At 41.3% G+C, this 12,464-nt stretch overlaps 1 protein-coding gene across 3 annotated transcripts in view; it reads left to right on the forward strand.

Moving 5' to 3' along the window:
• The window catches only part of LOC127934394 (tumor protein p53-inducible protein 11), a 60,585-nt gene that overhangs the window by 19,338 nt on the left and 28,783 nt on the right, over positions 1 to 12,464 (forward strand). Inside the window, exon 1 of one of the 3 annotated variants that reach the window (XM_052531763.1) lies at positions 10,777 to 10,958. The exons of the other annotated variants lie outside the window; for them this stretch is intronic. The gene's annotated coding sequence lies outside the window, so the exon portion shown is untranslated. Of the gene's footprint in view, positions 1 to 10,776; positions 10,959 to 12,464 lie in introns of those variants that run through there. 3 annotated transcript variants of the gene reach the window in all.

The following is a 12,464-nucleotide window of genomic DNA, read 5'->3' on the forward strand; positions in this document are numbered from 1 at the left end:
CACAAATAAAGATAATATTAGATGTTTAATGTCTGTTTGGAGAATCCAGATTTCTGGATCGCTTAATGAACTAATTTTTCTTAATTGCCATTTTTCACTTTTTTTGCCTGTTGCTCAAAATTAGCTTGTGCACATTCTGACTCATTTTGCCAGCATGGGTCACAAAAAGTTCTTTGAAGAATTGTTCAGTCAGAGCAGATGATCATATGGCATCATTGTGAATGGAAGTATTTATGGTACAGCCAAGGCAATGAACTACCTATGAATAAAAACTGTGAATGTACTGTATGTATGTGCCACTCTGTGTGGGCTAAATGATATAATAGGGTGGGTGTGCGTGTGTGTGAGTGACCCTAAAAATTTCCGGAAAAATACATGAGCAATGTGTCCTGGCAATTGCTCCTGGGTCACTAGATTTTGCGCCTTTCACACTGCCAGTGATTTCCCAGAATATGTGCGTGTTGACACTAGGGATGGGTACCGAAACCCGGTATTAAAATGGCCCCGGGGTTAAATTATGAAAGACCGTAGTATCAGTAAGATCTGACGGTATCGGTTCTGCTTTCGGTACTGGAGGGGGAAAAATTTATGTACTATGTATTTTTGCTTAGTAATGTTATCGTGTACATTTTGTCTCGCCAAACATTTCTAATGTGCGATCATATTAAGACGTTTGTCTGTGAGATCTGCGAGATCTCTCATGTGCGCCCCGGAGGCTGTCTGTCAGTCACACACACCACAACGAGTGCGGCGCACGCACAGACATAACAGTACGAAAACTCCCGTTTAATAATAAAGAGTGACGATGGCGAAGAGATTTGCTTAATAATGTTACCATGCACACCCACACACACAACAAGAACGAGCGCGGCACACACACACGTATAAGGGGCCGTTCACATATCGCGTCTTTTGTGCGCTCAAGTTCGTCATTTCAAATGTAGGTGCGCGGTATGCACGCTCATAATGGAAGCATGCGGTGCGACAAGCTAATTTTTTCCAGGTGCGTCCGCACTGCATCGAGTTAAAAACATCTCAACTTTTCAGAATACCGCAAGCGCACCGCAGGTCATGTAACTTCCTCACCTTTTCCGTAACAATGTTGAAAGCACGTTACCGTTAAAGTACCGGACCGTTAAGCAGTATCGGTAAGAGTATACCGTTAAAACCTTAACGATACCCATCCCTAGTTCACACACAACCCATAAAGGTCCCGTAATGACAAGTGACATCAGGATTTGTTCACACAGAGCTTGTTCCAGGACTGAACCCCGGCAATGTTACTAGGTCACCAACCCGGGATCAATCCTGGAATCCATCCCGGGACGTGTTTGTGTTCACACAGAAGGGACACAGCAATTTTCCGGGACCAACGTGCAGTGTGAAAGAGGCTTATGTGTCTACAGCTATGTCAGTATACCAGGCTTAGAACCAAGTAGCCTGAAACTGTTCACAGCTGCTACAGGAGACCAGATGTCATTGGTGGAGACTCCTGCTGATGGAAATAACACAATTATTGATGGTTGAGGTGAGGACCATGAAAACCTGCCTCAAGAGGAATATTGTGTTTTTCATGCTTTTCTTGCAAGATCTGCACACCATTTTATGAATTTTGTTATAGGTTTGAAGTACCCAAAGAGCAGCCTAAATTATTGGCTTAATAGAGAAACCAAAGGTTTCAGAAACTTAACAGCTGTACTTTCTTAGTCTACTGCTATTTTAGGCTGTCTTGCTCTAATTTCACTAGCTGTAAAGACACTGGGCTGTAACACATGGGGTGTGCATGTGCTCTCCTCTCTCCCGCAGGAAAATTGTGAATGCCCATTGTGGCGAGTGGGGCGGGGCCGAGAGGCGTGGGAACGAGGAGTGAGGCCAGGTGTAGTGATTGGAGATGAGCTACACCTGCGCCCCACCGCCGGTTTTGAGTCCCACGTAGGAGATGGAAGGATATAAAGCTGGATTGACGACCGTGATGGACGAGAGAGGACCAGGCCTGGGACATTATTTTATGTGTTTGCTTTTTATTTATGCGCACCAGTCGGCCGTGAGGGGCTGGTGCGCCGTTTTGTATTTATTTTTGATTATTAAAATGTATTTTGATTGTGCGCCGGTTCCCGCCTCCTTCTTCCCGATGAATATGGAGATTTGTGTATCGTTACACCCATGTTGATTTTATTGTTCAAACAAGGGTGTTAGAAAGTGCCCTTGATTGACACCTATTATGATACAGTCTAAATACAGTCACAGTAAGTAACAAAGAGTTGGTAAGAAACTAAAAAGTTCCTGCTCTATCATTGTTGTGCCCTTGAAAAAGTCACTTGACCCACAGTTGCTCCTGTGGTTAATGTACTGGAAGTCACTTCAGATGAATGTGTGATTTGCTTGATGACAAGGAACGAGTAAGTAGAGTTCTTTGAAGTGCTTTTATGGCTCGAGGGCCATGTTGGCGATATCAGGATGTGCCGCCAATGGTCTTCATTATTCTGCTAGTGCAGTGTCCATTTCTGTGCTTTGAGGTGGTTTGGTGTCATTTTTTTGTTTACTCGAGCTGCTGAATTTTGTTGGTCGAAATATCAGCCGTATGTTGGGATAGACAAGATGTTTGAGTGGCTTTTTCTTCACGGTTTCATCACATTAGCATGAACAGAGGCTTAATGAGCTGTCAGCAAGCTGCTGCCACTCAGGGGGCCAACCTCTTCTGAACATCTCAGGATGGAGGTTTCTGTGTGCGCTTGTCCTGTCATCCTCCGCTTGGCAAAGGGTGAAATGGCTTAAGACAGAATATTATTATTATGGCACTCTAGCCATTGCAAACAAAACTGAATCATCTCATCTGCAAATGTTTTGATTTCAAGGCCATCTGTTTTTGCATGCTTGGAGCGCAAATTACATGGGCTCCGCTGGCGGTTCTTCGCACACCCACTCAAGAGTGAGAAAACTAGTCTTATATATGTGTGTGTGTGTGTGTGTATAATATATAAATAAGCATGATCCTTTAATCTCTCAATGCCTGAATCCTAAACTCTGAATAGCATTTTTGAGCCTTGGGTTCCCTTAGGAGTTTCCAGAATAGTGGTTTTAGTAAAATAAGGTGTGTGGTTAACATTTCTTCAAGAAAACTTCACATTTTGTTCTACAACATAAATGAATTCCACAACGTCAATGAAGATTTTAGAAGAAAATAGCCTAAGAAGAAATTAACCTTTTAGCTCATTAGCCAAGGTGGATAGTAGATGATCATTTTTTTTTTTCAAATAATAATTTGAAATAATTGATTAACTAAATCAAAGCAGATTTAAATCAAATGTTGTCCTTTTTTATTAAAGAAACAAAATGATACTTTTTAACACAATTGCTAAATGTTTATGTATTATTATTTTTTTTGCATTTTGTAAGTCACCCTTTGCTTCCAAACTGTCAAGGTTACTGAGGGAGAGGACCCAGATGCAGAGTGAACAAGGAACGTTTATTGACAAAAGCACGATAGGAGGGAGTGGCTTGAACAGTCCAGACAGTAGGATTGGGTAGATGGGTAGACAGTGGAGCAGGCAGTTTGGGGTGATGACCGCCAAGGGAGGCTCTGGGTGACAACCGAGTGCAGGACTGTAGAGGAGGCTGTGCAAGGAACCAAACCACAACCCCAGGAACCAAGGGCACTTGACTATAGGGGTATAGCCACACACGTCAGACCTCCAGGCGGGGAGACCCAGTAGCCAGGGAGAAGTCAGCGGGTAAGACAGGAACAGACAGAACTCACAAAACACTAGACAAGACTTAAGACAACATGAGAACAACAACAACAACAACAACTATAATAATAATAATAATAATACTAATACAAGGGCAAAAATCAGACAAGGGGCTATGACCTAGAAATCAGATTAACTAGGGAAATAACCAAAGTAAACTAAAAAGGTAAAGAAACAAATACAAAACAAAGTTCTAGAAATAACTGGAAGACGAACCAAGAAAATAACTCTAAAGGGGAAAATAAATACTTTAAAGAACAAGTCAAACTTAAGTCAAATTAAAAGTGAGATCCAAACAAAAAGAAACACTTAAACTAGACTAGAATAAACAGTGACAAGATAAACTTAAACTAACAAATACCAGACTTAAACTGACAAGGAAAAACCGCTATTAGTTTAGAACAGTTAGCAAGCTAAGCAGACACTAACTCACACACAAAACGAACCGGCAAACACAGGAGGGAAATGATCACAATAAGAGCATACAGAGACATGAGAAACAGGTGACAACACTCTGACTAATGGGGACTAAACAAGAGGGCGTGACCAGGGAAAACAAGGAGGTGGGACAAGAGTAGCACGTGGTAGACACAAGAGACACAACCATGTGCTCAGGCACAAAATAAACAAAGACACATTGAACAAAGACAGTACAGACAAGACTGTCAGGGCAGGATCCTGACAGTACCCCCCCTCCAAAGGACGCCTCCAGGCGTCCACCCGGGGTGGAGGAGTGAAAGGGGGCACAGGCATGGTAGGGGGCCAAGATGGTACTGACTGGGGGGGTGGGTGGGATGAAAACCTTGGAAAACCAGGCTTATCAGGGAAAACGGGGGGTGGGCTGGGAGGGGTGGAAAACATTCGAGGGGAATGGTTAGGCCAGGGTGCTGCCGGCTTGGGGAAACCCGGTCTATCCAACTCTGCAAAGGTGGGGGCATGGCTGGTGGCACCTCTCCCTACCGGAACACCTCTCACAGGCAAGGGTTGCCAACTGGACTGGGTATTCAGGGTGGATTGCCGGGTATTCTTGGTTGGCAAGACATGACTAGCAAGGGATTCTGGAATGGCCTCAAAGAGATTAGGGTTCTCTGGACCAGGCTCCAAAGGCGACTGTGGATTGTTTGTGGGGACTGTCGAAAAGCCCTCCTGGGCCACAGGAAGAGACTCAGAAGCTGATAAACTGCCCCCTGGGGCGGCAGGAATGGGCTCAGAGACTGACCTTTGAGTGGCCTGGCGGGTGGACGAACTGCCCTCCAGGGCTGCAGGAATGGACTCAGGGACTGATTCTTGAGGGCCCCCTGGGGTTGCAGGAATGGGCTCCGGACTTGGTTCTGGACTGCCCTCCGGGGCTACTGGAACTGACTCGTGAGTGGGTTCTTGACCGCCCTCAGGGGCTGCTGAGCTGCCCTCCGGGGCTACTGGAACTGACTCGGGAGTGGGTTCTTGACCGCCCTCAGGGGCTGCTGAGCTGCCCTCCGGGGCTACTGGAACAGACTCGGGAGTGGGTTCTTGACCGCCCTCAGGGGCTGCTGAGCTGCCCTCCGAGGCTCCTGGAACAGACTCGGGAGTGGGTTCTTGACCGCCCTCAGGGGCTGCTGAGCTGCCCTCCGGGGCTACTGGAACAGACTCGGGAGTGGGTTCTTGACCTCCCTCGAGGGCTGTGGAATTGCCCGCTGGGGCCACCACGATTGGAGTCCTCTGTGGGCTAGACACAGGGGCTGGAGCAGACACTGGAGTGAGCTCTGGAGCTGGCTGCTCACCACTGGACTCCATGGTCATGACTGAAGCAGCAGGCCACTTGAGATCACCCAGGGAAACTGCAGGAGGGATCTCCAGACTAAGGTCTCTAGCTCTCCTGGCACGGGTCCTCCTACCCTTTCGTCTCCCAGGCCTGTAAGCATTCACGTCACCTACATCTTCACTTACATGAACTGACATTGACACAGAATTTTCAGGACTGGACTTGACTGGCTTTGAATGGACTAAAATAGGCTTGACTGGCACAGGAACAGGGGCTAACAGGGGAACCTCCCTCACAACTTCCTTGAGCTTGACCGCTTCAGAGCACTTGGTTGACTCAGACGTGACTGTGAGGGACTCAGCCAATTCGGAGGCTGGAACCAGCACAGAGGCCTCCATGACAGATGCAGCAGCTTTGGCTGCCCTCCTTCTCACTCTCCTTTTCTCAGTGGGAGTCAAAAGATGATCAGGGACTTGACTCGATGGAGTGAGAGTGGGGTGATCACTGTAGGGGGACTCTGGTGGTGTAAGTATCTGCCAATCCTTGCGGTGGTGCAAATAATTGGAAAAGTTCCAAAAGTCCAAGATCCTCAATTGCTCCATCTCCCACTGAGGCAGTGGATCATCCAAACAGAGGTTAAAGACATCCTTAAGGGCTGCATCCTGATACTCAAGGCCCCTAGACATAGTCCAAAAGAATTGGGCAAAGGCCCTCACCTCTTGCCCCTGCTGCCGAAGTGCACCCAGGCCTTGCTGGCGGGCCAGTCTCTCCTGAGCATTTGCAGGGGGTAGGATCTTGATACTCATTCTGCTGGGTCCTGACTTGGCCGGTTCGTTCTGTCAAGGTTACTGAGGGAGAGGACCCAGATGCAGAGTGAACAAGGAACGTTTATTGACAAAAGAAAGCACGATAGGAGGGAGTGGCTTGAACAGTCCAGACAGTAGGATTGGGTAGATGGGTAGACAGTGGAGCAGGCAGTTTGGGGTGATGACCGCCAAGGGAGGCTCTGGGTGACAACCGAGTGCAGGACTGTAGAGGAGGCTGTGCAAGGAACCAAACCACAACCCCAGGAACCAAGGGCACTTGACTATAGGGGTATAGCCACACACGTCAGACCTCCAGGCGGGGAGACCCAGTAGCCAGGGAGAAGTCAGCGGGTAAGACAGGAACAGACAGAACTCACAAAACACTAGACAAGACTTAAGACAACATGAGAACAACAACAACAACAACAACTATAATAATAATAATAATAATACTAATACAAGGGCAAAAATCAGACAAGGGGCTATGACCTAGAAATCAGATTAACTAGGGAAATAACCAAAGTAAACTAAAAAGGTAAAGAAACAAATACAAAACAAAGTTCTAGAAATAACTGGAAGACGAACCAAGAAAATAACTCTAAAGGGGAAAATAAATACTTTAAAGAACAAGTCAAACTTAAGTCAAATTAAAAGTGAGATCCAAACAAAAAGAAACACTTAAACTAGACTAGAATAAACAGTGACAAGATAAACTTAAACTAACAAATACCAGACTTAAACTGACAAGGAAAAACCGCTATTAGTTTAGAACAGTTAGCAAGCTAAGCAGACACTAACTCACACACAAAACGAACCGGCAAACACAGGAGGGAAATGATCACAATAAGAGCATACAGAGACATGAGAAACAGGTGACAACACTCTGACTAATGGGGACTAAACAAGAGGGCGTGACCAGGGAAAACAAGGAGGTGGGACAAGAGTAGCACGTGGTAGACACAAGAGACACAACCATGTGCTCAGGCACAAAATAAACAAAGACACATTGAACAAAGACAGTACAGACAAGACTGTCAGGGCAGGATCCTGACACAAACTAACATGTTTTGCATGTACATGCTGTTTTTATGTATACAATCGATTTATTTTTATATCTATTTTAACATTTATCCAAATTAGTCTTCAGTAATTCGAATCCCATTTCCGTGATTGCTACATGTCATGGGTTACACATTTGTGTAATGCCCGCATATGTTCTACGTTGGCAGGCTGCCGAACAACTTGACCTGCCCTCAAACACTGTAGTTTGTTTGTGTGGTTACTGGTTAACATCTTATTGAGAAGACACTGTGTCCTACGCTGTGAAAGTATGTTTTATTTTCACTTCCAAAAGATGAGGCTAAAAAGAACCAGTGGACAAAATAAATTTTTCCTCTGTAACACATCAGTACAACCCCCCAATCTTTGTGTTCCCTTCATTTTACTGATGAGTACTTCTCTACTCTCTGTGAGTTTAATGTCGGATTCACAAAATGCTCACTCTTGAAAGATGGCTTAGTACCCAGTTTGTTTGGGCTATAGCTGGCTCCACTGAATTACAACCTGTAAGTTTGATAAATAACAGATGTTTATATTTTCCAGACCTGCCAACCTGTACTCATTTTGCGTGGCAGCTACGCATTTTGACGTAGCTGGTATGATTTATCACTCTAAACTACACAAAAATCTAGTGAGACCTCTGTTCACGTGCAGTATTCAAAACAAGCAACAGAAAAAGATGAAGAGTTCAACCAATCATAGCGTCTTTTTTTTTGTTTTGCATTTGAATAATTTCTGTTTTATTTCTCCTAGTAGCCTATAGTTTATAGTTTCAGTTCAAAGTGTCTCGCGCTCGCCCCGTTAGATGCCCTGACAGAAAGGCTGCGTGTAAGGCTGACAGAAACTCACTGTTTAATGTGTTTGAGATGTTTTCCTTAATGAATAAATTACATTTTACAGGTATATTCTCCATCTGTAAATGTAAATATTTCCATTTTGCTGTCAGAAGTGCATGAGCTTTTGCTTTAGTGATTCTTCGCTAAACTCCACAGACTTCATTTAGAACAGACTGGCAGAAACAGACAGAGCTCAGTGAAATAGGAGGACAATAACTCTGACTAAAGCACCATTCGGACGGGACTAGTTTTCTTAACTACGTTTGAGTTTCGATTCTTACCAACTGACGTCTGTGATTTTCATGTACCAATTCGGACGGGACTAACATCTCTGTGTTTATTACAGAGGTGGGAGGGTCTGATTTGTGCATCTGGGCGTCACGGAGATCACGCGCTCTGTATGCGTGCATTGCATTCATTCAGAATGATTGCCTTAGTATTATTACACAATAAATACTAAAACCATGTTAATGTGTGGTTCCTTTAGTTTAACTTGTTTTCCTTTTTTTTTTTTTTTTTATTAAATGTAATTAAAACATTATGTAACTGAGTGCATAAATGAACGCGAGTAATCTTACCTGATGCTGATATTACAACAGCCGGTATTAACAGTTTACGCGATCTTGCTCTTGATTTTATTATTTGTATTATTTTTTTATTATTATTTATTTGCCGCTAAGCAAATCTATCAAACATCTGCGCGGTAAGAGCATCTACGGCAATTCACGTTGGCCAAAACACACAAGGAAACGCGTTGTGAAATAAAATATCCCCGGCAATCACAGACATACGCATTCGGACGGGATTAGTTTTCTCAGAGGATCAATGAGTTTGCTGAAAAACGGTAGGTAATTTGCTCTGGAATTATCGCAGAGGTTGTGTGAGAAAAACACAGACGTGGCAGATTCGGACGGGATTAAAATCACCAAGTACGTCTGTGAAACGCAGATTTCTCTAACGACCCCCTGTAAAACTAGTTCCGTCCGAATAGTGCTTAAAGTATACATTTTGCTGAAATATTTGTAGTTGGACAAAAAATGTGACATGTAGCCTTTTTACTCAGTCTATTTTTTTATTAATTTTATATTTAGTTTGGTAACTTTAACTTATGTGAAAAAAAAACAAAACATATACATACATACACACACACACACACACACACACACACACACACACACACACACACATATATACATACATATATACATACATACATATATACATACATACATACACACACACACACACACACATATATATATGTATATACACAAATTTTTTGCACATTTTTTTAATCCATTCCAAATACAGAATACCGAGAACATCAGTATAGCCCTATTCGGATGACACTAGTATAACAGGGTTGGGTCCTCGGGACCGGAGTTGAGATCCACTGGTGTAGACCACTTTCTTAAACGTACTCTGTGCAATTTACATAAAAATCTGAGAAGATTGTGCTGAACCATGTGAGTAGATGGCAGTATAGTGCTAACCGCATCGAGGTGTCAGTACATCAATTGCATGAGAACTGTGGCAAGAACTGTGATGTTAATGCTAGCTAAACAACTACTAAATGGACCTTTAAATATGTTCTCTCTCTCTCTCTCTCTCTTTCTCTATATAAATATATTTACAGTATAAAATGACTACATTACAGATTGTTTGGTAACAGGTCAGAGGTAGAATGTTTAACAGGAATGCACACATTCACTATTCTAAACATAGTAACTAGCAAAGTATTAGCAACTTCAAGTGATAGACCTCCAGGACCCCCCCTGCCCCAATAAATTGTCATTTTCTTTCCCTCATGTCACATCAAACCTGTGATTTTCTCTCTTTTGTTTAACAAAATAAAAGTCTTTAAAAAAAAAAAAAGACAAAAAAGGAAATTTCATTTAAATATAAACTATGACAGAAGTTTCATTTATGAATGAACAATCCCTTTAATTTAAGGCATTCAGCCCTTTCAGAATTCACCTGTGAGGTACAGCTGTACATAACTGACTAAAGTGAACCACAGACCTAATTTTACTCACACACCAAAAAAACCTATATTCTTAAACCTCCATTCAATTCCCAAAGGAGCCTCCTGGGTTAGTCTACAAATTGACGTCAAACTGTGGCCCATCACATCGAGTATGTTAATCAAAGAAAGAAAGACATCTCAATGACTCTCTTGAGTAATGCTGGAGGGTTGTTTCCTGTCTGCAGTGGAATGAATCATAGTAGTGTCTATGTTTATTATATAAAAGTCCAATTGAGAGGGCACCGTGTTTATTTGTATGCATGCTTATTTCAGTTAAATATAGCTTGTGTGTATACGTTGCTTCCTTTGCAATGTTTTTTTATTGTCTGTGGTGTTATGCGCTTGTTAATATCTTCAAATTGCATGTATTGATTGGTCAGACTGAGATCCACCAGTTATCAGATAATATTTCAAATGTCACTGAGATATTGTGGCAGTGTCCTGTCTCATGTCATTGTTGCAAGAGATTGGGGAAGTCTTTTTTTCTAGACTTTCTTGCAGTGCTGACAGCTTGTCATTTTCTGAAAATTGTGGACTGAAGTATGACATTCTGGTAACATGAGGTCTAATGTCATCATGTCTTTAGGGACGTACTGCTGGTCTGTTGATTAAACCAAACTGCAGCTTCTGTATTATTTATCAGCCAAAGCGGAGACATCTGATGTCAGTGGATGATTGTATACAAGACCTGTTGACTGACTGCAAGAGACTCTGCTGGATTTGTTAGCACGTCCATCTCCTGTGAGTTTGACTCAGTGTGATGTCGATCGACTTTGCGTATGTTCTGAATTGATTTTGTTTTTGTCAATGTACAAATATAGCTTCATGCAGGCAGCTGAGGTACAATGCGTTCTTCTGGGAGTGAGAAGTGAATTAGTGCACAACTGATAGCTGAGGCCATGTGCTAAATGTAACACAGATGGTGCTGAGATAATCAGCTACTACATTTACGGGTAACACTTTATAATAACTGCATGCTATTAATCATTATTTAAGCATTAGGAAACAGTTAATTAATAATTTATAAAGCATTAATAAACATTTATAAGCAGTTTATCAATACAGATATAAATGCTTTATACCTGATTTAAAAGCATATCTATAATGTGTTTAATAATTGTTTTTTCATACTTTATTAATGATCAATTTATCATTTCTAAATTAAGTATAGCATTATTTACACACCAGTTATTAAGGAGTTGTCAGTGGTTCATAAGATCACTTAGAAATTGTAAGTAAATGGTTAATAAATTATTTAAATGTGCATTCATACATCTTTTTATTCAGACATATAGTAATAGTTACTTATAGTGTTAATAAATGGTTTATTAACATGTATTTCTACTGTAATTCAGGGTTAATTCAGGTAGTTATAAAACAAATGTAGTTGTTAGTTAACTATTTTTGTGAGCTCTAAAGTGAGGACTATTTATGCCTTGTAAAGCTTTTACAAATAAGATTTAAAGGCTGTTAATATTTATATGTTCTGTATCACTGTGTTGTGTTTGTTTCTGTTTTTTGTTTAGAAGATAACTGAGCCTTTAAATATCCTTTATAAATGCTTTACAAGGCATAACTAGTCCTCACTTTAGATGAGCTCACATAACTAGTTAACTGACCACTACTAAATGCTTTGTAACTACCTGAATTTACTACATTTCTTGTGATCTTATGAATCACTGGCAACTCCTAAATAACTGGTTTGTAAATAATGCTATACTTCATTGAGAAATGATAAATTGATCATGAATAAAGTATGAAAATACAATTATTAAACACATTATAGATATGCTTTTAAATCAAGAATAAAGCATTTATATCTGTATTTATAAACTGCTTATTACTGTATATTAATGCTTTATAAATTATGAATTATCTGTTTACTAATGCTTAATTAATGATTAATAGTGTGCAGTTATTATAAAGTGTTTACGTAACAAATAATTCACAATTTCAGAATTTCCAATATTCTTTTCTTGAAGTAGATGCATGTTCATTTAACAGCACTGTTATCTCTCTAAGGCTGAAAACAACAACAACTGAAAACAAAGGATTTTCATGACTTTCAGTTCTGTTAGCAGTTCAAGGCACACAAGGAACACTAAAATACTCAAATTCTTGTAAGAATTACTCTTTTTGGGTCACTATTCTATTGAATTGGTCCACAAGTTCATCTTTAAATTTAATCAAAAGTAGTCTTTAGCTAATCTCTGAATTATTTTCTTTTTTCATACTCTGTTTAAAGGG

This window comes from Carassius gibelio, chromosome A18, assembly GCF_023724105.1.
Source record: "Carassius gibelio isolate Cgi1373 ecotype wild population from Czech Republic chromosome A18, carGib1.2-hapl.c, whole genome shotgun sequence".
In the NCBI taxonomy this organism is placed as follows: Eukaryota; Metazoa; Chordata; class Actinopteri; order Cypriniformes; family Cyprinidae; genus Carassius; species Carassius gibelio.